General features: G+C 46.5%; 1 long non-coding RNA gene across 2 annotated transcripts in view; it reads left to right on the top strand.

Moving 5' to 3' along the window:
• The window catches only part of LOC147117308 (uncharacterized), a 64,346-nt gene that overhangs the window by 25,142 nt on the left and 14,708 nt on the right, over nucleotides 1–24,496 (top strand). The window contains exons 2-3 of one of the 2 annotated variants that reach the window (XR_015078417.1): nucleotides 6,907–7,014; nucleotides 17,375–18,042. This is a non-coding gene — a long non-coding RNA (uncharacterized LOC147117308). Of the gene's footprint in view, nucleotides 1–6,906; nucleotides 7,015–17,374; nucleotides 18,043–24,496 lie in introns of those variants that run through there. The other variant, XR_015078418.1, reaches the window with a different exon arrangement.

The following is a 24,496-nucleotide window of genomic DNA, read 5'->3' as shown; positions in this document are numbered from 1 at the left end:
CATGCTGGTAACAGAGCCAGCCTGATTGTCCATTTATCATAGATGTGTGCAATATATATTCTAATTGCAAGACACTTCATCAATGACCTTCCCTCCATCATAAGATCAGAATTGGGGATGTTTGCTGATGATTGCAGTGTTCAGTTCCATTTGCAACTCCTCAGATAGTGAAGCAGTCCGTGCCCGCACGCAGCAAGACCTGAACAACATTCAGGCTTGGGCTGATAAGTGGCAAGTAACATGTGCGCCAGACAAGTGTCAGGCAATCGCCATCTCCAACAATAGTGAGTCTAGCCACCTCTACTTGACATTCAATGGGATTACCATAGCTGAATCCTCCACCATCAACATCCTGGGGGTCACCATTAAGCAAAAACTTAACTGGACCAGCCACGTAAATACTGTGGCTACAAGAGCAGGTCAGAGGCTAGGTATTCTGCAGCGAGAGACTCCCCTCCTGAATCCCCAAAGCCTTGCCACCATCTACAAGGCACAAGTCAGAAGTGTGATGGAATACTCTCCATTTACCTGCATGAGTGCAGCTCCAACAACACTCGAAGCTCGACACCATCCAGGACAAAGCAGCCCGCTTGATTGGCATCCCATCCACCACCTTAAACATTCACTCCCTCCACCACTGGTGTGAGAATATCATTTCAAGAAACAGAAACCAGAAACTGTAAAAGCAGCAGAAAAGTAAAAAGGGCTAACCTGATACCTGATCTTTAATTGTTAACGAGGCTGGCACCCATGATGTTACCCCTTGCTGATAGGAACAATAGCAGAAACTGTAGACATTAGATGATTGCAAACGCATTACCATAATATTGAGGTGATCATGAACACATTACCAGGATGTTTACTTAGCTGTAACCCATTCAGTAAAGTGTGACTTCTTTATTTCAAACTGCCAGACCAGGAAATCCAATTAAATGTATACATGCACAGCTCATGATTGGTGCAGAATGTACGAGGTGTTAATGCTCTCTCAAAAGCAGGGATAAAAATGTAGCACGCTGTATGAGAAATTGCTTGCTCTGTTGGATTCGCAGACTCTTGCAGGAGTCGGTGTCGATATATCAGAGTAAGACTCCGCGGATAATAAATCGTTTGAATTCTCCAGTTGTTCGACTCAGTGTTTGCTGAACCAGACTGAGGGTAAAATAATCCGTTCTATCATTTGGTGTCAGAAGTGGGATCTCAACGGACAGTCACCGAGAGTTTGCGAACTAGGAGCTGAATCGTCTCGGATGTGGAGGGAGGAAATGGGCCCCCGATGTGAGTAATTTTTGTACTGCCTCGGTTTTCCTCCGATTCCGCCAGTCTGACGACGAGTCGGCCAATCGCTAACTCCCGTGTGGTGTCCCGCCGAGATCTAGGTCAGTCTGGCGAATACTGGAAGGGATAGGTGATTAGGTCAGTGATCGGATATCACTGAGGGTCAGTGATCGGATATCACTGAGGGTCAGTGATCGGATATCACTGAGGGTCAGTATACGTACTGAGGGAATAACTAGGAACTGTGTAAACTTAGAAATAAGCACTTGTGTCAGGTAACGCGTCGACCTTGTATCTCACTTGGCCCGCCTAGGCTCTGAACAAGTTTAAAACGCGACTGTGTAAAGTTCACAAGGGGAGTAAGATGGGCAACTGTTTAGATACCACGACTGAATCGGGTAGCGCCTTACAGACCCTTTGTGAACAACATCCTGACAAAGCGAAGCAACTCAGACAGTTGTCGGGAGGATTAAATAAGAAATTAGGAAGTGATCAATGGCCACTAGGAGGAACTAAGAATCTAGATGCCGCTAAAAAGGCTCAAGAACTAATTTGGAAAAGTAACAGGGGCACCACTGCCAAAGAGCTAATTGCCCTATGGAGACAGTACTGTCAGGAACTGAAAGAAACTTCCTTGTTAGCAAGTTGGCAGGATAATGCCTTAAAATTAGGAATAGCACTTACAGGGGGAGGGGTAGTCAAATCAGTAGAGGTATTGAAAAAGGAATGTGCTCATGAGAAACGCTCAAAACAAAAGTCTGAAAAGACCATGAGCGAGCCTGGAAAGGCTGATAAGAGTGGATTACGTAATCCAATGGTTGGCCTTGCCTTGACAGAGGGAGATGGTGATGATGATTTGGACGAATGGAATCACAGGGCTCGTGTTGTTCCCCGCGCTCCCCCCCCCCCCCCCCCGTACGTTAACATTTATCCCCCGGTGGCACCACCCGTACCAACTGCACAAACCCCCGCGCCGACACCAAGTATCTGCCAGTGTCGTTTCCCCGCCGCCGTCAGTCACGGTTCAGATGAACAGTCCCCCGCCGGTCCAGATGGGAAACCAACCACCGGGTCCCCAGTATACTGACCCCGTAGCTTTCCGTACCCGACACAAGGGAAGGAGAAACCCACTTCCCCCACCTTTAGATAGCCCAGTAGGGACGCGCAGACGAAGAAGAAAGAGACAGATGGTGCTGAGTAAGAAATCAAACAGTCAGGAACAGAGTTCCCTAGAGGCTCCAGACTATAGTGATACTGACGAGGGAGATTCGGGAGACGACTGGTCATCCCTGGAATCAGAATCCGATACCGAGACCCGCCAGACATAAACCGATACCCCGGCAGTTGCCGGTGAGACAAATGCCTAACCCTGCCTTTAACGCAAATATTCCAGTGGCCGCCGATAACCCCCGGACCATAGGTTTCATGGGGTAGAAGATACCTAACGAGATAATGGCTATCTTAACCGGGATGCCAGATAGGAAGAAATCCCCCACCTTGTTTGTAGAATTCCTCCGGACTACTATACTCGTCTATAATGCTGAATCAAGAGACTTATGGGCTTTAGTACAGCAGATCTTGACTCCCGCCGAACATGCAAGGTTCTTGATTAACCTAGGCTCTGCGAACCATGCCGCATTAGAGGTTCAATATGCACAGGGTGATGTTCGTGAACGTGCCATACTCACTGCCCTAACCACTACCCTGCAGAAGCCCGTTGATATATCCAAGGTGTTGGATACTAAACCACGAAAGGGCGAGGGAGCAGAGGAATTTCTAGAGAGATTCTCTGAGGTGTATCGGAGTCAGTCAGGAGATGCTAATTACCAGAATGGAGCAAACTCGCCGCAATACTGTGCTATCCTGATAAATTGTCTACCAACCTCGGTGTCTGAAGCAATTAAGACTAACAATATGGACTGGTCAGAGAATAGTCCCAGCCAGATGGCCAGGGCAGTGAAATATTATTGGAAAGAAAATAAGAGCCAGGAGAGTCAGCCCCAGGTCTAAGTCAAGACTGAGTATGTGATGAAAAAGGAAGAGCCAAAGCCCACCCAAGATGTAATGGGATATCAGATGGAACCCCAGCAATGTGTCCCAGGGTGGGTGGATGGACAGGGGTACAGATATATCAGCCACCCCAACGGACCGACCGCCCCTACGAAATGAGTCCGTAAAACACCAATTCGTAATCACAGATGGGCTGGATTGCAATCTTATGGCCAGAGACCTGTTATGTGCATTTCAATTAAGACTTGAGTGTGGGAGCGAAGGACAGTTCGCACTCAGTAACTGCACTATTAGGCCAATTACAAACTCAGCACCTCACTATGGCCCGACAGAACAAGTACGAGATATACCTGTTGAATAATTCTAAACTGCAATTTAAGCATTGTACTACTATCAACCCAGCATGTTTTCTCACAGAACCACCCCTCGAACAAACAGACCCAGGACATGATTGTCTATTTTTAATCAAGGAAGATACCTCCGTCAGGGAGGATCTATCTGATGCCCCAATGCAGAGTCCTGACACAACCATGTATGTAGATGGAAGTGCATCCGTCAGTCCCCTTGGGAAAAGACTTTCTGGATATGCAATCATAAATCAGGACGGTAACACTTTGGAGTCTGCTGCCTTTGAGTTTCCATATTCCGCCCAACAAGCAGAACTGTTCGCATTAATACGAGCTTGTATCTTAGGGAAGGACTTAAAGGTTAACGTTTATACAGACTCGAGATATGCCTTCGGAGTGGTTCATGATTTCGGACAATTATGGAAAAACAGAGGGTTCCTAACCTCTGCAGGAACACAGATATCCCATCAGAAATTAGTATCTGATTTGCTACAAGCCCTCATGCTACCAAAACAGATCTCCGTGATAAAGTGCTCCGCACACACAGCAGGACAAACCCCTGTAGATATAGGGAATAGATGCGCAGACCAGGAAGCTAGGGAAGCGTCCCAGGAACGACGAGTGGTTGTGCCTAGAATGATGAGCCAGACTAAAAGCTCAAGTAAAAGCAAGTCTCCCTCGGAAAAGCCAATGCCAACCATCCAAGACGTCATTAAGTTACAGGAGGACGCTCCTGACTGTGATAAGGGACTGTGGAAACAGCTCGGTTGTACATATGATTGTGTGTCTAAATTATGGGTCACCCCTGCCGAGCAAACTTGTATGTCAGATGAGCTAGCATTATGGGTTATTGAATGTATACACTTTGCAACTCATTGTGGTGCCAGAGCAACTAGTGACACGTTATTAGCTACATGGTGGCATCCTAGATTACAAGCTCTGGCTCAAGGTATTAGCAGCCGCTGCCTCATTTGTCAGCAGCATAACCCAGGAAAAGGCATACCTTGTGAAACGGGTAAGACGCCGTTACCCACGGGTCCCTTTGAGACCCTCCAGATGGACTACATTGAGTTAGAAAGGTGTCAGTGTTATAAATATGTACTGTTTATTGTTGATGTATTTAGTAAGTGGATTGAGGCCTACCCGACTACGGATAACAAAGCCTCCACTGTTGTAAAAGTTTTAATGAGAGAAATTATTCCCAGGTACAGAATTCCAAACCGATTAAGTTCAGACAACGGCCCTCACTTCGTGGGTCAGGTAACCAAGGAATTCTGCACTCAAATGGGCATCCAACAGCAGTTACATTGTGCTTACAGGCCACAGGCCGCCAGACTGGTCGAACGGGCTAATCAGACCTTGAAAAATAAACTTGCCAAATTACAGGCCGAGACGGGAACTACATGGCTCAAATTACTCCCCGTGGCCTTGTTCCAAATACGTACTATCCCGGCTGGTGCCACCCCAACTGCTGCCAAAGTAGAGGGAAAGAGTGCTTGGGTCCACCTCCACCAATGTAAAATTGTCAGTAATGCTATGCCTAAAACTTAAAGAATGCTAACCTCTCTTGCTTCCAAGAAATCTCTCCTTAAACAGACGTGCCGTGCCGACTGACCATGCAGACGCCCCTGTGGATCCTCTCCATCAGTGTCCTGCTCACCCCTGGAATAACTCAACAGCCCAGAAGGAGGACATGCTGGCGGAACCAGCCCAAGCGGATACACCATCTATGCCAAGGAGACGTGCTTCGGTGCAATGATGATAACCCAGGCGGGTTCGGGAAATGGAACGTGATCAACTTGGACACCTACATTGGGCTTATTAGACAGCCCCACCGCTCGCTAGTGCTGAGAAACGAACACAGAGGAACATTGCCATGCTATTGGACTGAGTGTAAATTTGATTAAGTTTGCCGACGCCAGGCGACCAAGTCTGTTACTGCAGGACCATGCAGTATAACTACAGACACCAAAGGACAGAATTGTTGTCTGAAGTTGCCCTCTATTATGAGCAGCTTTGACTATTTTAGGTTAGAAGGTATAAGAATTTGATCGACTAAATAAGATAGACGTACCCGAATAACGGTTGGTTATCATAGAATGATAAAAGGAGGGAATGAGAATATCATTTCAAGAAACAGAAACCAGAAACTGTAAAAGCAGCAGAAAAGTAAAAAGGGCTAACCTGATACCTGATCTTTAATTGTTAACGAGGCTGGCACCCATGATGTTACCCCTTGCTGATAGGAACAATAGCAGAAACTGTAGACATTAGATGATTGCAAACGCATTACCATAATATTGAGGTGATCATGAACACATTACCAGGATGTTTACTTAGCTGTAACCCATTCAGTAAAGTGTGACTTCTTTATTTCAAACTGCCAGACCAGGAAATCCAATTAAATGTATACATGCACAGCTCATGATTGGTGCAGAATGTACGAGGTGTTAATGCTCTCTCAAAAGCAGGGATAAAAATGTAGCACGCTGTATGAGAAATTGCTTGCTCTGTTGGATTCGCAGACTCTTGCAGGAGTCGGTGTCGATATATCAGAGTAAGACTCCGCGGATAATAAATCGTTTGAATTCTCCAGTTGTTCGACTCAGTGTTTGCTGAACCAGACTGAGGGTAAAAGAATCCGTTCTATCAGGTGCACCGTGGCTACAGTGTGTACCATCTACAAGATGCACTGCAGCAACTCTCCAAGGCTTATTCGACAGCACCTCCCAAACCGGCGACCTCTACCACCTAGAAGGACAAGGGCAGCAGGTGCATGGGGACACCACCACCTGTAAGTTCCCCTCCAAAGTCGCACACCATCCTGACTTGGAAATAAATCGCCGTTCCTTCATCGTCGCTGGGTCAAAATCTTGGAACTTCCTTCCCAACAGCACTGTGGGAGTACCTTCATCACATGGACTGCAGTGGTTCAAGAAGGCAGCTCACCACCACCACCTTCTGAAGGGCAATTAGGGATGGGCAATAAATGCTGGCCTTGATAGAGAAGCCCACATCCCAGGAATGAATAAAAATAAACACCAAAGGCACAATTGCAGTTTTGCTTTGTAACTATTATTCTACTCTGCCATTAATGAGAACAGCTCTTGTTTTGTATTTGTGTCTGCACTTAGTTGTTTAAAATGCTTAAATGTTCCTTATTTTTCTAATTTGAAGTTAATACTTGTAGATTTTTTTTGCCTTTTAGGTTTTGAAGATTTAAATATTCGCTTTCAAAGAATTGACCCAGTTCATTTTTTTCCCCCTTTAGAAGAAACAAGCAGTTTAAGAGATAATTAATGATGTCTTGGGTGCAAACATCAAAGCCTCAAATGTTTTCGATTGGATAGGAACCAAGGTGATAGGTGCATCAGCCATGGTAAGTCCTTCATTTGCCTCCTTGCTTTTTGGTACCATTTGTATAATGGATGGGCTTTTGATTGTAACCTTGTTTTAAAGGAACAAGTGCTTTAGGGGAGACTCTGAACATAGTTGATGGTTCCAATGCTCCTTTTATTTCTGTTTTACAAAACTCCATATTCAGAAGTCACAATCGCTTCCATAGATATTGAACTTAGCAGAAAATGGTAGAAATACACAGCAATTCCATCAACATCTGAACTCTGATATTTCATAGTAGGAACAATTAGTATTCTGAAAGTCCCTTTGGGAATAAAATATTCTAAAGGTTAGTAAATATGTGCAAGTCCTCTTGTGCCTTGTTATGTAAGCTCAATTCCAAACAGGGATCCCATGTGTTATAATTTTTAATAATTTACTTAAAAGAGAAGGTAAATCTCTGTTAAGTACTTACACCCCATGACCAATCAAAGCCTTGATAACAGCCAAGGTAAAATCTTCCTTAAAGTGTAATTCCTACTGTACCAATATTGAGAGATTAAGGGCTTGATTTTCTCAATGGAGATGTGCTGGAGGCGGGACTTCTGGTTTCTGGGTTTCAGTCCCGCCCCCAGCGACGTCTGACCAACCCACACTATTTTCCCTTGATTGGCCTTGTTAAGCCCGCCCTGCCAGTGACTGATGACGTCAGCATATGACGCTTCATCTGTCAAATTTTTTGACAGATGAATTGTCAACTTTGAGAAGCTGTCAAACACTGACGATCTCTGTTCTAAGGTGAGCCCTTGCACACAGGCCCACCAAGACATCTCTCCTCAGCAGAAAGCAGATGGCTGCTGCATCTGAGAATGCAGCAGCCATTCTGTCATCTCTGCCGTTGAGATGAGGCACCTCTGGATCCTCAAAGGTTGAAGCCTGCAGAAAGAAGCAAAGGTAAGGAAACTTTTTCCAACACTTTACACTCACCTCTCATACTTACCTGTCCACACTTGCACCCATCAGTCATCTCTACAGCTGACATTTCAACCCCTCTCACTCCCGCAGACCCACTGCTCGACTCGCTGACCCTGGCGGGGTTTCCCAATGTCGGGAAGCCCGCATTGGCAGGCGTAAAATGGTGAAAAGCCTCTTAACTGCCTGTTGACTGCCTGTTAACAGGCAGTTAATTGGCTCTAATCCCCTTCCCACCACTAGGAAATGGGTCCCTGTGTGAGTCAGGGACCCGCCTCCCGGGAAGATGGTTTGGAGGCGGGTTGGGAGCGGGGTTGGGACCCGCTCTCAATGTTTCCCATTTTCCCACCAAACCCCCCACCTCAAGGCTGGTAAAATCTAGCCCAAAGTCTATAACTCATAACCATGTACCCCAAACCCATCTATCCCCTCTGGGCCTTTAGCTCGTATTAGAGATCTCATTGAGCCAGGCATAGGTTGCCTTATTGATCTGTTCCTGTACAGGTCATTACATTATGGATTCTGATACTTTGTGGAGGGTTACCCAATAAGAGGAAATTATGTAAACTCTGAATGAATCCAGACTCTCATAGTCTCCTTTCTTTGAGTTTTGTTTGTTGGGTGAACTCTGGGTGGCCATCAGTGGAATTACTGGTTGGATATTTTATGTGTACCCAGAGATGCAGTAAACCTTGGGTGCAATTTTTTTGTTCTTGGCCCATTATTAATTGCTGCAGTCTTAATACATCCTCCTGTACCTATCTTTCTAATGCAGGGATCCCAACAACGTCTGTACTTTTGCATCTGGCTGTGTTGATCATTCTATACTTAATATCTCAAATCTAACTTGTGACATCATGTATTGTTAAAAAAGGTATAGGCCTGTTCGTTGTTACTGTGAGCTCTTGTTATTTTAGGAAAAACTGTAAAGAAGAGTTTTTAAAAATTCTTTCTATGGGCTTATTCATGAATCTCTGAATTTGCCCATTTTGTCATACTGCCACAGTAGTGAATCACTTTTACCATTTGTGTCCATGTGATCAATTACAGACCAGTTGTGGGCTGTTTTTATCCTCTCCCTTCAGTCTTTGCTGAATAGCAGAGAAAAGAAAAAATGAAAGCCCACACTAGTGACAGATACAGCAATTCAATCTTTGCTTGGAATAGGAAAAATGTAAATGATAGCTTTAGTTATTACAAAAATAGTAAATGGATGATTTCATTGCTGAGAGGGAGAAGTAAAAGAGAGAAGGAAGGGGGAGGAGAGAGACCATGAGGGGAGAAAAGAGAAAGCAAAATGGTGGGCAGAGATGATTTGTAACATGTAGGGAGAGAAATTAAGTGGGGGGGGGGAAATTTTTTTTGCAGCAGAATTAATAATTATCAGTAACTATCACTTTAGCCAGAGAGTGGGACAGGTTATGGAATTTTTTTGGTGGGCTTGGCCAGAAAAATCTTTGAAATAGTGGGGCTCACTCGTATATTTAAAAAAAAAAAAAAAAAAATGTTTTGAGAGCCTTTGCTCTAAAGCAATTAATGCAATTCTGCAACCAAAGAATTGGAATCATAGGGGGAATTTTAAACTTAAAAAAAAAAAAGGTGGGTTAGGGTCGTGTGGGAAGTTTAAAGTGTTAAAAATCTGATTCCCAACCAGAACATGTCTCCAACCCGCCCACTTCCAGCTGTAACAAGGTGGAATGGGGACTGGGCAGCCAAACTGCTGCCAGGAGGCGGGCCGCTATTTAATTAAATATTATAAGGCTGTACCACCATTTTGAATTTAACGTTAGCCGGTTGGGTTTTGCAGGCCTTGTGAAACCCGCCAGCTAATGCAAGGCGAGGATTGCTGGATCCAGGAGGTAAGTACCTTTACACTTAACTCCTGGATCCAGCGTCCCTGTGTAACCCACCCCCTGCGATTGGAGACCTCCGATTTCCCCCCACCCCCCCCCCCCCCCCCGCAACGAGGCCTCCAATTTACTCCCCTCGCGGCCTCTGATTCCTCTCCACCCCACCCCCCAAGGCCTCTGACCTCCCTCTTTCTCACCCCCCCCCCCTGCTTACACTCCCCTCGCCTGACCCCTCCCCACCTTGATCCGAGTCATAGATTTATACAGCATCGAAAGAGGCCCTTCAACCCATCATGTCCGTGCCGGCCATCAATCTATCTATTCTAATAATCCCATTTTCCAGCACTTGGTCCGTAGCCTTGTATGCTATGGCGTTTCAAGTGCTCATCTAAATGTTTCTTGAATGTTGAGGGTTCCTGCCTCTACCACCCTTTCAGGCAGTGAGTTCTGGATTCCAACCAGCCTCTGGGTGAAAAAGTTTTTCCTCAAATCCCCTCTTAAACCTCCTGCCCCTTACCTTGAAACTATGCCCCCTGGTTATTGACCCCTCTAAGGGGAAAAGTGCCTTTCTATCTACCCTATCTATGCCCCTCATAATTTTGCACACTTCAATCAGGTCCCCCCTCAGCCTTCTCTGCTCTAAGGAAAACAACCCCAGTCTGTCCAGTCTTTCTTCATAGCTGAAGCGCTCCAGCCCAGGTAACATCCTGGTGAATCTCCTCTGCACCCTCTCCAATGCAATCACATCCTTCCTATAGTGTGGCAACCAGAATTGCACACAGTATTCCAGCTGTGGCCTAACTAGTGATTTGTACAGCCCCTTCATAACCTCCCTGCTCTTATATTCTATGCCTTGGCTAATGAAGGCAAGTATCCCATATGCCTTTTTAACCACCTTATCTACCTGTCCTCCTGCTGCCTTCAGGGATCTATGTACATGCACACCAAGCTCTGATCCTCTGTCCTACCTAGGATCCTACCATTCATTGTGTATTCCCTTGCCTTGTTAGTCCTCCCAAAATGCATCACCTCACACTTTTCAGGGTTAAATTCCATTTGCCACTGTTCTGCCCACCTGACCAACCTGTCTATATCGTCCTGTAGCCTGAGGCTTCCCTCCTCGCTATTTACCACTCCACCAATTTTCGTGTCATCTGTGAACTTACTTATCATCCCTCCTACATTCATATAGAAACATAGAAGATAGGAGCAGGAGTAGGCCATAGAAGATAGGAGCTGGAGTAGGCCATTTGGCCCCTCGAGCCTGCTCCGCCATTTAATGAGATCCTGGCTGATCATCCAAATTCAGTACCCTGTCCCTGCTTTCTCCCCATATCCCTTGATCCCTTTAGCCTTAAGAAATATATCTAACTCCTTCTTGAATATATTTAATGAATTGGCCTCAACTGCCTTCTGTGGTAGAGAATTCCACAGGTGCACCACTCTCTGGGTGAAGAAATTCCTCCTCCATCTCTGTTCTAAATGGCTTACCCCTTTAGACTGTGACCCCTGGTTCTGGACTCCCCCGCCATCGGGAACATCCTTCCTGTATCTAGTCTGTCTAGTCCTGTTAGAATTTTATAAGTTTCAATGAGATCCCCTCTCATTCTTCTAAACTCCAGCGAGTATCGACCCAATCTCTCCTCATACGTCATTCCTGCCATCCCAGGTATCAGTCTGGTGAATCTTCGCTGCACTCCCTCCATGGCAAGAACATCCTTCCTCAGATAAGGCGACCAAAACTGCACACAATACTCAAGGTGTGGTCTCACCAAGGCCCTGTACAACTCCAGCAAGACATCCTTGCTCCTGTACTCAAACCCACTCGCTACGAAGGCCAGCATGCCATTTGCCGCCTTAACCGCCTGCTGCACCTACATGCTTACCTTCAGCGACTGGTGCACAAGGACACCCAGGTCTCGTTGCACTTCCCCTTCTCCCAATCTATTGCCATTCAGATAATAATCTGTCTTCCTGTTTTTGCCACCAAAGTGGATAACCTCGCATTTATCCACATTATACTGCATCTGCCATGCATCTGCCCAATTAACCAACCTGTCCAAATCATACTGGAGTTTCTCGGCATCCTCTTCACAGCACACACGCCCACCCAGTTTTGTGTCGTCTGCAAATCATTAATGTACACTACAAACAGCAAAGGACCCAGCACTGATCCCTGCAGTACACCACTGGACACAGGCTTCCAGTCACAAAAACAACCTTTGACCATCACCCTCTGCCTTCTGCCACTAAGCCAATTTTGGATCTAATGTGCCAAATTGCCCTGGATCCCATGGGCTCTTACCTTCTTGACCAGTCGCCCATGCGGGACTTTGTCAAAAGCCTTACTGAAGTTCATGTAGACTACATCAACTGCACTACCCTCATCCACACACCTAGTCACCCCCTCTCAAAATTCAATCAAATTGGTCAGACATGATATCCCCCTGACAAAGCCATGCTGACTATCCTTGATTAATCCTTGCCTCTTCAAGTGGAGACTAATTCTGTCCCTCCAGAATTCTTTCCAATAATTTCCCTACCACTGATGTTAGGCTCACTGGCCTGTAATTCCCTGGTTTATCCCTACTACCCTTCTTGAATAATGGTACTACGTTAGCTGTCCTCTGGCACCTCCCCTGTGGCCAGAGAGGTTCTGAAAATTTGTGTCGGAGCCCCTGCAATCTCTTCCCTTGCCTCACACAGCAGCCTGGGATACATCTCGTCTGGGCCTGGGGATTTATCCACTTTTAAGCCCGCTAAAACCTCTAGTACCTCCTCCCTCTCAATACTAATCCTCTAGCCCTCTTCCTCCGGCCACCGGTTGTTCCCTAACACCGCTCCACCCCCCCCCCCCCCCCCAGCTCCTCCGGCCTCTCCTCCTCACCTGACCTCCGGCCCCCGATCCTTCTCTGGCCCTACCTCGTGTTGTCTGCAAATTTTGAAATTGTGCCCTGTACAAGTCATTAATGTATATCAAAAACAGCAGTGGTACTAGTACTAAACCTTGGGGGAACACCACTGTATACCTCTCGCCAGTCTGAAAAACAGCCATTCACCACAACTCTCTGTTTTCTAACCCTTAGCCAATTTTGTATCTATGCTGCTACTGCCCCTTTTATCCCATGGGCATCAATTTTGCTAACAAGCCTAGTATGTGGTACTTTATCAAACACCTTTTGAAAAGTCCATGTACACAACATCAACTGCACTGCCCTCATCCAGCTTCTCTGTTACCTCATCAAAAAACTTAAGCAGGTTAGTCAAACACGATTTGCCCTTAACATATCCGTGCTGGCTCTCCTTTATTAGTCCATGCTTGTCCAAGCGGCTATTAATTTTCTCCCAGATTATTGTTTCTAAAAGTTCCCCCACCACTGATGTTAAACTGACTGGCCTGTAGTTGCCAGGTTTATCCTTCTCTCCTTTTTTGAATGAGGGTGTAACATTTGCAATCCTCCAGTCCTTTGGCACTATCTAAGGAGGATTGGAAGATTGTGGCCAGCACCTCCGCAATTTCTACCTTTTACTTCCCTCAGTAACCGAGGATGCATCCCATCCAGACCGGGTGACACAGCCACTTTAATTACCACCAGCCTGTCTAGTACCTCCTTTATTTTTTTATTTCATGCAGTATGCCAGCAACCTCCTCGTTTACCATAGCTTTGGCAAAGCCCTCTTGGTAAATACCGATGCAAAGTACTCATTTAGTACCTCAGCCATGCCAATAGTTCCCCATTTTGGTCCCTAATCGGCCCCACCGCTCCCCTGACAACCCGTTTACGCAACATCCGTGGAGAGAAAAACAGAGTTCACATCTTGGGTCGAGATGCTGCCTGACCATCTGAGTATTTGCAGCACTGTTTGCTTCATTTCACAGTTAGAGCATCCGCTTGTAAAGTGAAGAGGAGGAATCAGACAGAAGGATGAATCCCAGACAGCCCCTTTGTGGCCAGAATATCCAGGATGGAATCATCTGCCTGCGGTCCCAGTGACCACAATCCCAATTCCCCTTTCAACATTAGTCCCACACCTTAACCTTCCATCTGTTACTGACCATCACAACATCCTCTTGGCCACGATGCTGAAATAAAAGCCACTGCAAAGCAAACTTTCCAATCCACCTATATACGTCTATCCATCCAACGTGACATCAAGAAATCAACTCATCACCCATATGCATTCTCTTGGTGACTGTCTGTCTTGTGTGTGCCTTTGCCTATCCTACTGATGTCACGCAGTGCTACCCCAGTGACTGCAGCATGGCTGGTGGAAGGCTGCTGACTTTCAGTGGGGGACACTGCAAATGACCTTGCTGATTGACCTTGAGGAGCTGGTGGCTTGGAGTGTCAAATCAATCATCTTCTTCTTCTTCTCTCTCCTCTCCCTTTTCTTGTTCACCCACTGGCTGGGAGGCTGCATTTCTTGGGTGTGTGAAATGAGGAAGGCAGAAGGGTGAGGTTGTGGTGATGGGAGGGCAGAAAGCATGAAGTGCATGCCAGAAGAAGGATAACGTTTTTTTTTTCATTATTTGTTCTTGGGGATGTGGGCGTCGCTGGCAAGGCCAGCATTTATTTCCCATCCCTAATTGCCCTTGAGAAGGTGGTAGTGAGCCGCCACCTTGAACCGTTGCAGTCCGTGTGCTGAAGTTACTCCCACAGTGCTGTTAGGGAGGGAGTTCCAGGATTTTGACTCGGCGACGATGATGAAACGGCAATATATTTCCAAGTCAGGATGGTGTGTAACTTGGAGGGGAACTTGCAGGTGATGGTGTTCCCAGGTCGCGGGTTTGGGAAGTGCTGTCGAAGAAGCCTTGGCAAGTTGCTGCAATGCATCTTGTAGATGGTGTACACTGCAGTCACAGTGCGCTGGTGGTGGAGGGAGTGAATATTTAAGGTGGTGGTTGGGGTGCTGATCAAGCAGGCTGCTTTGCCCTGGATGGTATTGAGCTTCCTGAGTGTTGTTGGAGTTGCACTCATCCAGGCAAGTGGAGAGTGTTCCATCACACTCCTTACTTGTGCCTTGTAGGTAGTGGAAAAGCTTTGATAAGTTAGGAGGTGAGACACTTGCCTCAGAATACCCAGCCTCTGACCTGCTCTTGTAGCCACAGTATTTATGTGGCTGGTCCAGTTAAGTTTCTGGTTAATGGTGACCCCCAGGATGTTGGTGATGGGGAATTCGGCGATGGTAATCCCGTTGAATGTCAAGGGGTGGTGGTTAGACTCTCTTGTTGGAGATAGTCATTGCCTGGCACTTGTGTGGTGCAAATGTTACTTGCCACTTATCAGCCCAAGCCTGAATGTTGTCCAGGTCTTGTTGCATGTGGGCATGGTCTGCTTCACTATCTGAGGAGTTCTATTTGCAGCTCAACTCTGTGCAATCATCAGCGAACATCCCCAGTTCTGACCACCTGATGGAGGGAAGGTCATTGATGAAGCAGCTGAAGCTGGTTGGGCCTAGGACACTGCCCTGAGGAACTTCTGCAGAGATTTCCTGGGGCTGAGATGATTGACCGCCAACAACCACAACCATCTTCCTTTGTGCTAGATATGACTCCAGCCAGTTTTCCCCCTGATTCCCATTGACTTCAATTTTACTAGGGCTCCTTCATGCCACGCTCGGTCAAATGCTGTCTTGATGTCAAGGGCAGTCACTCTCCCCTCACCTCTGGAATTTAGCTCTTTTGTCCATGTTTGGATCAAGGCTGTAATGAGGTCTGGAGCCGAGTGGTCCTGTCGGAACCCAAATTGAGCATTGGAGAGCAAGTGCCGCTTGATAGCACTGTCGACGACATCATCCATCACTTTGCTGATAAGTGAGAGTAGACTGATGGGGCGGTAATTGGTTGGATTGAATTTGTCCAGCTTTTTGTGGACAGGACATACCTGGGCAGTTTTCCACAATGTCGGGTAGATGCCAGTGTTGTAGCTGTACTGGAACATCTTGGCTAGAGGCGTGGCTTGTTCTGGGGCCCATCGTCTTTGCTGTATCCAGTGCGCTCCGCTGTATCCAGTGTGCTCAACCGTTTCTTGATATCACGTATGAGGATACCAGCATCTTGTATCCTTTCCGCCCCCCGCTGGCCAAGAGCCACGCTCCTGCCAAGAATGGCCTGCACCGTCTCCTCCATGGACGTGAGGTGAGGTGAGGCTAGGAATGGGAGATGTGCTTCGTTATTAGTGCAGATTGTTGGTAGGTGAGTGATTGGGTGTGGGGATTGTGCATTGAGCAGTATGTGAGGCTAGTGGTGCAGTTAGTAGAAGATGGCTTTTGAAGATGCATTCACTGACCTTGACCAGTGGTCTGAGGTCCTGAAGCTTCTTTGGGCACAGGAGCCAGGTGGTTGGGGCGACACTGCTGGCAGTGATGGCCTCGGTGATGTACTCCCACATCGTTCTTTCTGGAGGGCCTCCTGGCCCCTCTGGGTAGCGGGCCTCTACTGCAGTGTTGACCTCCTGCACAAAGCTGGAGTGCTGCGTGCGAGACCCTGGGTGCCACTTCCCTGGTTTGCTGAGCCATTTGTGTTAGTGCTGAGGCATTTTTCCCATTTTTTTGAGGTTAAGAAGGGAATTCCCCTTTAAGGGCTGAATATTCACATTTGGAACTTTTTAATGTTAAATATTTTTAAAAGGCAAAAAGGGCTGAAAACTGCATTGTTTCACTTCATTTTAATTTGTATTGCTTCAGTGTGCATGGTCCCTTTAATTCTTGGGCCTCTTCATTGCCCACAATTCCTTGCGAGCTCCACAGCCTCGCTTCCAGAGGCTGTGGGAAGCTCGAACGCTGCACCTGTACACAAACTTTGGATCGGATGCCTCCAGTAACTCCACCAGGATGGCATTGCACAGCAGGTAAGCGCTGCTCCAACAATCTCCATCGCCCCAGATCAATTTTGCTCTGTTAGTGTTGCGGCCGTTAATTCCAGTTGCTGGTTTACTGGCTGACACGAATTTCTCCCCCAGCGCTGCAAACCTAATTTAGACCGGTTTGTATTTTCTATGATTTCACCTAATTCTGTATTAATTCTAATTCAATTCATTTTTAAGGCAATCTTTTTGAAGCATTAAAAAGTCCCATTTGGCAAGTGAATGCCAAGTATAACTCTGTATTCTTCCTGTGTCTGTCACACTACATATTTTTCCCTTTTTTGATTTGTTTTTATATTTACACACACTGTCTTCAGTTATGTGTGTGAAAGATACAAGAGAAAACTCAGCCGAACTGACTTAAAATAAATTTGACCCATGGTAACTTGGATGGTTTTGGAGCTGGCATAACTAAGTATTTAAAGGGAAAATATTCAATAATGGCCTTGCATTGAGATAGAATGCAACAAAAATTATCAAATATGTGCAGCAAAGAAATTAATTTCAGGAAATTAGCATTAATTCTTTCTCCTGGTTCATAAAACACAAAAGAAAGAAAATTTTAAATATTTTTTACAACTGAAATTACTAGAGAAAGCTGCAAGAAACTTGTAATGTCTTCACTTTCCATCATCAGAATTCTCATTTATGAGACACAGGACATGCTTGTCTCTTGTAAAGTATAATAAAATAACATTGAATATTATTCCAGTTCCGATTAGGAGTCAAGATGGCGACCGAGACAGTCCGGCGCTAACGCGCTCTCCCTGCTTCGGGCGGCCCGCTCGCTCCCGCAACCGGAGCGAGGTGTTCGGCGAGTCGGGCGGAGGCAGCGCAGCGCATCGGGACACAGCAGCAGCCACGTCGACCCGCTAGAGCACGTCGGCTGGCTGCTCCTCAGCGGGGAAGCATTCCGACTGGGAGGAGGGGAGCCGAGCATGGTGGCCAGAGGCCGGACCGTAAGCGGGAGAAGCCGGCCCAGGCCCGGGCCGTCAGACCGTGGAGCCGGCGACGGTGAGGTGGAGGCCGCAGCGACCGGAGGATGTGTTCGGCGAGTCGGGCGGAAGCGGCGCAGCACATCGAGCAGCAGCAGCCACGATGACTCGCAGTCCGACTGGGAGCGGGGGAGCCGGGAATGGTGGCCAGAGGGTGAGCGGGAGAAGCAGGCCACCACACGTGGAGCCGAGCCGGCAACAGTGAGGAGGAGGCCGCAGTGATGAGGAGGATGGAGCGGCTGAGGGACATCGTACTCCCACTGCCACTGGATGCCAAAGAATTGACTTTCTGAACACGGCGCTGTAAAAATAGCTGACTTGTCCCTACGGGGAGTAAGCATTCCATTGTACTAGTACATATGGCAAATAAAATTGAATTGAATTATGTGGCAATTTCTGTCTATCATTGCCTGCAATGGCAAAATAACCTCAATGGGAAAGAGAACACAACTATTACACAGAAACTTCATCTGTGTATAATGGGCCAGATTTTGCTGTCAAGATAACGGTGAGGCTAATGGCACTCACTGTTATTTATGCATAAATGGTACAGCAACTTCAGGCGAGGGGCAGATGCATGGTTAAACGTGAATATCCAAAAGTTGCTGTCCGAGTTGCGAATCATGCGGCACAGCAAAAATGGCATTTTGCTGTCTGCCTCACTATTGAGAGTGGAGATGCCGGAGTTGGACTGGGGTGGACAAATGTAAGAAGTTACACAACACCAGGTTATAGTCCAACAGCTTTATTTGAAATCACAAGCTTTCGGAGCGCTGCTCCTCCCTCCGAAAGCTTGTGATTTCAAATAAAGCTGTTGGACTATAACCTGGTGTTGTGTGACTTCTTACATTTGTTCACTATTGAGATACATTGAATCTTGTGAAGTTGCTGTATTTGCGCGCTAGGTACGTACTCAACCCGCTGCAGCTATTTAGGGCTAGTAATTACAAGCTTAAGTACCCTTTTAACGACGGGATGAGTGTTCATGATTGCTAGTCAACCTCTCTGGCACCAAAAATTAACTCTTATAGGTGAGGAGTCTCATAATTTCAGGTAAAAGAGCAGTAAACACTTTTTTTAAAAAAGCTTAAAGCTTGCCAGGTTGTAGCTGGCTATTCTGGAAGGAGGCAAATACTACCAAAGTTTGGGGTGGAGGATGGGAAAAATGGCAGGATCGAGCTGGGAGAGAGTGGTAAAGGCCATAGGTGCTCGGAGCAGTGTGTCTGACAGGAGGCAGAGGCACAGGGGAAAGGGAAGGGAAAAGGCTACTAGTACTCTGGGCTTGTGGGGAGCAGGGAAAGGCAGCAGCTGTTAGGGTCAGGCAAGAGTTTGGAAGCATAGGCTTCAGGAAGATGGAGCTGTGGGGAACAGTAACATCCACATCTCGGAAATGCAACTTCGCAGCTGGGAGGACCCAGAGGTGGATTGAGTCACATGGGAAGAATGGGCCAATCGGAAGTAAATATAAGAAATAGATCTAAAAATATTAAGTGTTAACACGACTTAAAAAGCATTACAGGCAGGAATGATGGAAAAAAATATGAGGAGTTAAATATTTGAAGAAGTAAGTGTTTTACTTCCAAAAAGCACATGCCAGATGCAACACTTAATATATTCTCTTCTTAGGCAGTCCCTCGGAACCGAGGATGACTTGCTTCCACATTAAAAATGAGTTCGCAGGTGACTGATGAGTCCAATGCGGGACCTACAGGTGGGGCAGATGGTGGTTGAAGGGGCGGGTGGGTGGGGTGCTTGGGTTGACTTGCGCTGCCTGCGCTTGGCTTCCACTTGCTCCCGGTGAAGAGACTCGAGGTGTTCAGCGCCTTCCCGGATGCTTCTCCTCCACTTTGTACAGTCTTGGGCCAGGGATTCCCAGGTGTCGGTGGGGATGTTACACTTTTTCAAGGAGGCTTTGAGGGTGTCCTTGAAGTGTTTCCACTGCCCACCTCTCTTGCCATGCCGGAGCTCCGAGTAGAGTGCTTTGGTTTGGGAGTCTCGTATCGGGCATGCGGACAATGTGACCCGTCCATCGGAGCTGATTGAGCGTGGTCAGAGTTGATATTCCATGGCATTGCATATAAGTTGGAGATAATGGTCACACTCTCGCATGTCTCTGCTGCCTCTGTATAGCTGTTTCTCTATCTCTCCCCTTCTGCTTCTGTCTCATTTTTTCTCATTTGCTTCTCTCGCCTTAACTCTTTTTTTATTTCTTCTCTTTCTCCTTCTGGTGTGGGCTTGATGGGCCAAATGGCCTCCTTCTGTGCTGTAACCATTCTATGATTCTATGATCCTTTCAGGTGGGAAATGGTGGAACGCATAACGGAGTGTGGTAGGGAAAGGAGCCACCAATGGCTGAAGGCTCCCTTTGGGATTGATGTTATGGAGGCAATATTGCCTGTAGCAACTTCCTTCCCATCCCCTCTATCAACTACTCATACTTCTCCCATCTCGTGGTGTCCCCTACTCCTTTACCTTCTCCCTATCCATTCCTCTTATTCTGATTACTAGACCAAGCACTTCTCCTTTGAATAAACCATTCAACCCTTGTATCCTGGGCTTCCCCTTTATGCAGCTGTCATTCACTTCAAACTTAACTCTCTATCCACAACCCCTCTGTCTACTTGCTCTTCCAAGGGCATGTAGTGATGCCAGAGACCTTGTATCTTCAACCAGTTTCCATCTTTCCCTCCATTCCTATCTGTTTCCCTCAGAGGCTTTATTTTCTTTCAAATTTCAACCTGTTTTTAAAAAAAAATCAGATTATAACTAGGAAAGAAACTGCCAGCTTGCCCTTCTCTCTGTTGCTTTCTGTGTCTCTTGTTCTCTATCAATCTCTCTCTCCCTTTAGCCTTAAGAAATATATCTAACTCCTTCTTGAATATATTTAATGAATTCGCCTCTACTGCCTTCTGTGGTAGAGAATTCCACAGATTCACCACTCTCTGGGTGAAGAAATTCCTCCTCATCTCTGTCCTAAGTGGTTTACCCCTTATCACAGAAATCACAGAAACCTCACAGTGCAGATAGAGGCCATTTCGGCCCATCGAGCCTGCACCGACACATATCCCACCCGATCCCCGTAACCCCTACACCAACACATATCCCACCCTATCCCCGTAACCCCACGTATTTAATCCCCCTAACACTAAGGGTCAATTTATCATAGCCAATCAACCTAACCCGCACATCTTTGGACTGTGGGAGGAAAAAACCGGAGCTGTGAGGCAACAGTGCTAACCACTATGCCACCGTGCTGCCCTTATCCTTAGACTGTGACCCCTGTTAGAATTTTATAAGTTTCAATGAGATCTCTCTCTCTTTTTGAAAGAAACATGAACCATACATGATTCATCTGCAGTATTTATGTCCTAGAATTACCTTTCCCTTTGAAGACACAAAGAAGAATCAAATAAGTAGTTTACAAATTTTGCAAAAGGTTTGTTTTCAGTTAACTGAAAACGTGCAATATTTTTGGCAGATGCACCATCATGAGATGGTGTGACCACTGCTTGGGAACTCTGCACCTCCAGATAGCAGTTCCGCTAGGTGGAAATACAGAATGATGAGCAGGTGTTTTCATAGTAAGCAAGGGAAAATGGCTTTCGGTCACCCTTGTGCACATCCGAGCAACAGGTTATAGTGAAATTGATGGAATCCTGGGAGTAGGTCTCCCCAGTTCCACACTGTTAGTTGCAGATAATAAGCGGCATGGAGAGACCAAGAATCTGGAACTTTTTTACTTTTTAGAATCATAGAATGGTTACAGCACAGAAGAAGGCCATTCAGCCCATCGAGCCCATGCCGGCTCGCTGCAAGAGCATTTCAGCTAGTCCCATTCCCCCACCCTTTCCCCGTAGCCCTGCAATTTTTTTTCCTTCAGGTCCTTATCCAATTCCCTTTTGAAAGCCACAATTGAGTGTGCCTCCACCACCCTTTCAGGGAGTGCATTCCAGATCCTAACTACTCCCTGCAAAAAAAAAAAAAAAAAGTTTTTTGCCAATCACCTTAAATCGTGTCCTCTGGTTCTCGACCTTTCTGCCAATGGGCACAGTTTCTCTCTATCTACTGTGTCCAGACCCCTCATGATTTTGAACACCTCTATCAAATCTCCTCTCAAGCTTCTCTGCTCTAAGGAAAACAACCCCAGATTCTCTAGTCTATCTACGTAACTGAAGTCCCTCATCCCTGGAACCATTCTTGTAAATCTTTTCTGCACCCTCTCTAAGGCCTTCACATCCTTCCTAAAGTGCGGTGCCCAGAATTGGACACAATACTCCAGTTGAGGCTGAACCAGTGTTTTATAAAGGTTCATCATAACTTCCTTGCTTTTGTACTCTATGCCTCTATTTATGAAGCCCAGGATCCCATAAGCTTTGTTAACCTCTCTCAACCTGCCCTGCCACCTTCAACGATTTGTGCACATATGCCCCCAGGTCTCTCTGTTAATGCACCTTCATTAGAATTGTACCCTTTAGTTTATATTGCCTCTCCTTGTTTTTCCTACCAAAATGTATCACTTTGCACTTTTCCACATTAAATTTAATTTGCCACGTGTCCACCCATTTCACCAGCCTGTCCATGTCTTCTTGAAGTCGATCACTATCCTCCTCAATGTTCATTATACTTCCAAGTTTTGTGTCATCTGCAAATTTTGAAATTGTGCACTGTACACCCACATCCAAGTCATTAATATATATCGAGAAAAGCAGTGGTCCTGGTACTGACTCCTGGGGAACGCCACCGTATACCTTACTCCAGTCCGTAAAACAACCGTTCACCACTACTCTGTTTCCTGCCACTTAGCCAATTGCATAGCCATGCTGCCACTGTCCCTTTTATTCCATGGGCTTCAACTTTGCTGGCAAGCCTATTATGTGGCACTTTATCAAATGCCTTTTGGAAGTCCATATACACCACGTCAACCGCATTGCCATCATCAACCCTCTCTGTTACCTCATTAAAAAAACTCGATCAAGTTAGTTAAACACGATTTGCCTTTAACAAATCCGTGCTGGCTTTCCTTAATCAATCCACACTTGTCCAAGTGACTGTTAACTTTGTCCCTGATTATCGTTTCAAAAAGCTTCCCCACTACCGAGGTTAAACTGACTGGCCTGTAGTTGCTGGGTTTATCCTTACACCCTTTTTTGAACAAGGGTGTAACATTTGCAGTTCTCCAGTCCTCTGGCACCACCCCCGTATCTAAGGAAGAATATGGCCAGTACTGCCGCGAATTCCTCCTTAACTTCCCTCAGCATCCTATGATGCATCCCATCCGGTCCTGGTGACTTATCAACTTTAAGTACAGACAGCCTTTCTAGTACCTCCTCTTTATCAATTTTTCTCTCATCCAGCATCTCCACTACCTCCTCGTTCATTGACTTTGTCAGTATCTTGTTCCTTGGTGAAGACAGATGCAAAGTACTCATTTAGTACCTCAGCCATGACCTCTGCCTCCATACGTAGGTCTCCTTTTTGGTCCCTAATCGGCCCCACCCCTCCTCTTGCTACCCATTTACTATTTATATACCGATCGAAGACTTTTGGATTACCCTTTTATGCTAGCTGCCAATCTATTCTCATGCTTTCTCTTTGCCCCTCTTATTTTCTTTTTCACCTCCCCTCTGAACTTTCTATGTTCAGCCTGATTCTCACTTGTATTCTCAACCTGACATCTGTCATGCACGTTCTTTTTCTGCTTCATTTTGCACTCTCTCTCTTGTCATCCAGGGAGCTCTGGCTTTAGTTGCCATACCTTCCCCCTCATGGGAATGTAACTCGACTGTACCCAAACCATCTCTTTAAAGGCATCTCATTATTCGATTACAATTTTGCCTGCTAATCTTTGATTCCAATTTACCTGGGCCAGATCTGTTCTCAACCCACTGAAATTTGCCCTTCCTCCAGTTAAGTATTTTTACTCTAGGTTGCTCCCTGTCCTTTTCCATAGCTAATCTAAACCTTATGACACGATGATCACTGTTCCCCTACTGACACTAGCTCCACTTGACCCATCTCATTCCCCAGAACCAGATCCAGCAATGCCTCCTTCCTTGTTGGGCTGGAAACGTACTGATGAAGAAAGTTCTACTGATCACACTTCAGAAATTCTTCCACTCTCTGCTGTTTACGCTATTACTATCCCAGTCTATATTGGGATAATTGAAGTCCCCCATTATCACTACTCTGTAGTGGCACTACCGAATGTCTTTTACCTGTTGTACATAATTCTCTTCAACGTTGTGTATATACTGTTTGCATGTTCGGGCTGTTGCCCCTTTAAGAACGCGAGCCAGGCCAGCTCGGTCTCCTGCTCCTGCGGCAAGCGCCGGCCTAGCTCGGCCTCCCGCTCCCGCGACTTCGGCCGCAACGGCCAGCTCCAGTGCCGGGTAAACGCGGTGACGTCATCACACGAATCACGTGACCGCCCCAAGCGCGGGCAAACGCGATAACGTCACGTCGCAAGTCACGTGATGCCCCGAGCGCGGGAAACGTGAGCAACGCGATGACGTCATCGCACAAACCTCCGGACTGCCTAGTCAGTCCTCGTGGCGTCCCCCTTCGGGTAAGACCTGTTCCAAGGCTCTCCTGCATTGATCTTTGTTGTTTTCTGTACTTCGTCAAATCCTTCATTAAAAATCTATTGGATTGTTTCTCCTGAGTCGACCTCAGTGATTTAGTTAGGAATACACCTATTCCTACATTGGTGACCCAACGACGTGAGGACAGGAATTAATCAAAACCTACATTGGTGACCCCGTCTCCGTGAACGTTTTTCACCGGGCGACGCGCCCAGCCTGAACCCCGTCTCTGTGAACGGTTTCACAGAAGAAGAGCCC

This window comes from Somniosus microcephalus, chromosome 5, assembly GCF_052327205.1.
Source record: "Somniosus microcephalus isolate GS21.2 chromosome 5, FLI_Smic_1.0, whole genome shotgun sequence".
Taxonomy (NCBI): Eukaryota; Metazoa; Chordata; class Chondrichthyes; order Squaliformes; family Somniosidae; genus Somniosus; species Somniosus microcephalus.
This window is presented reverse-complemented; position numbering and strand designations above follow the sequence as displayed.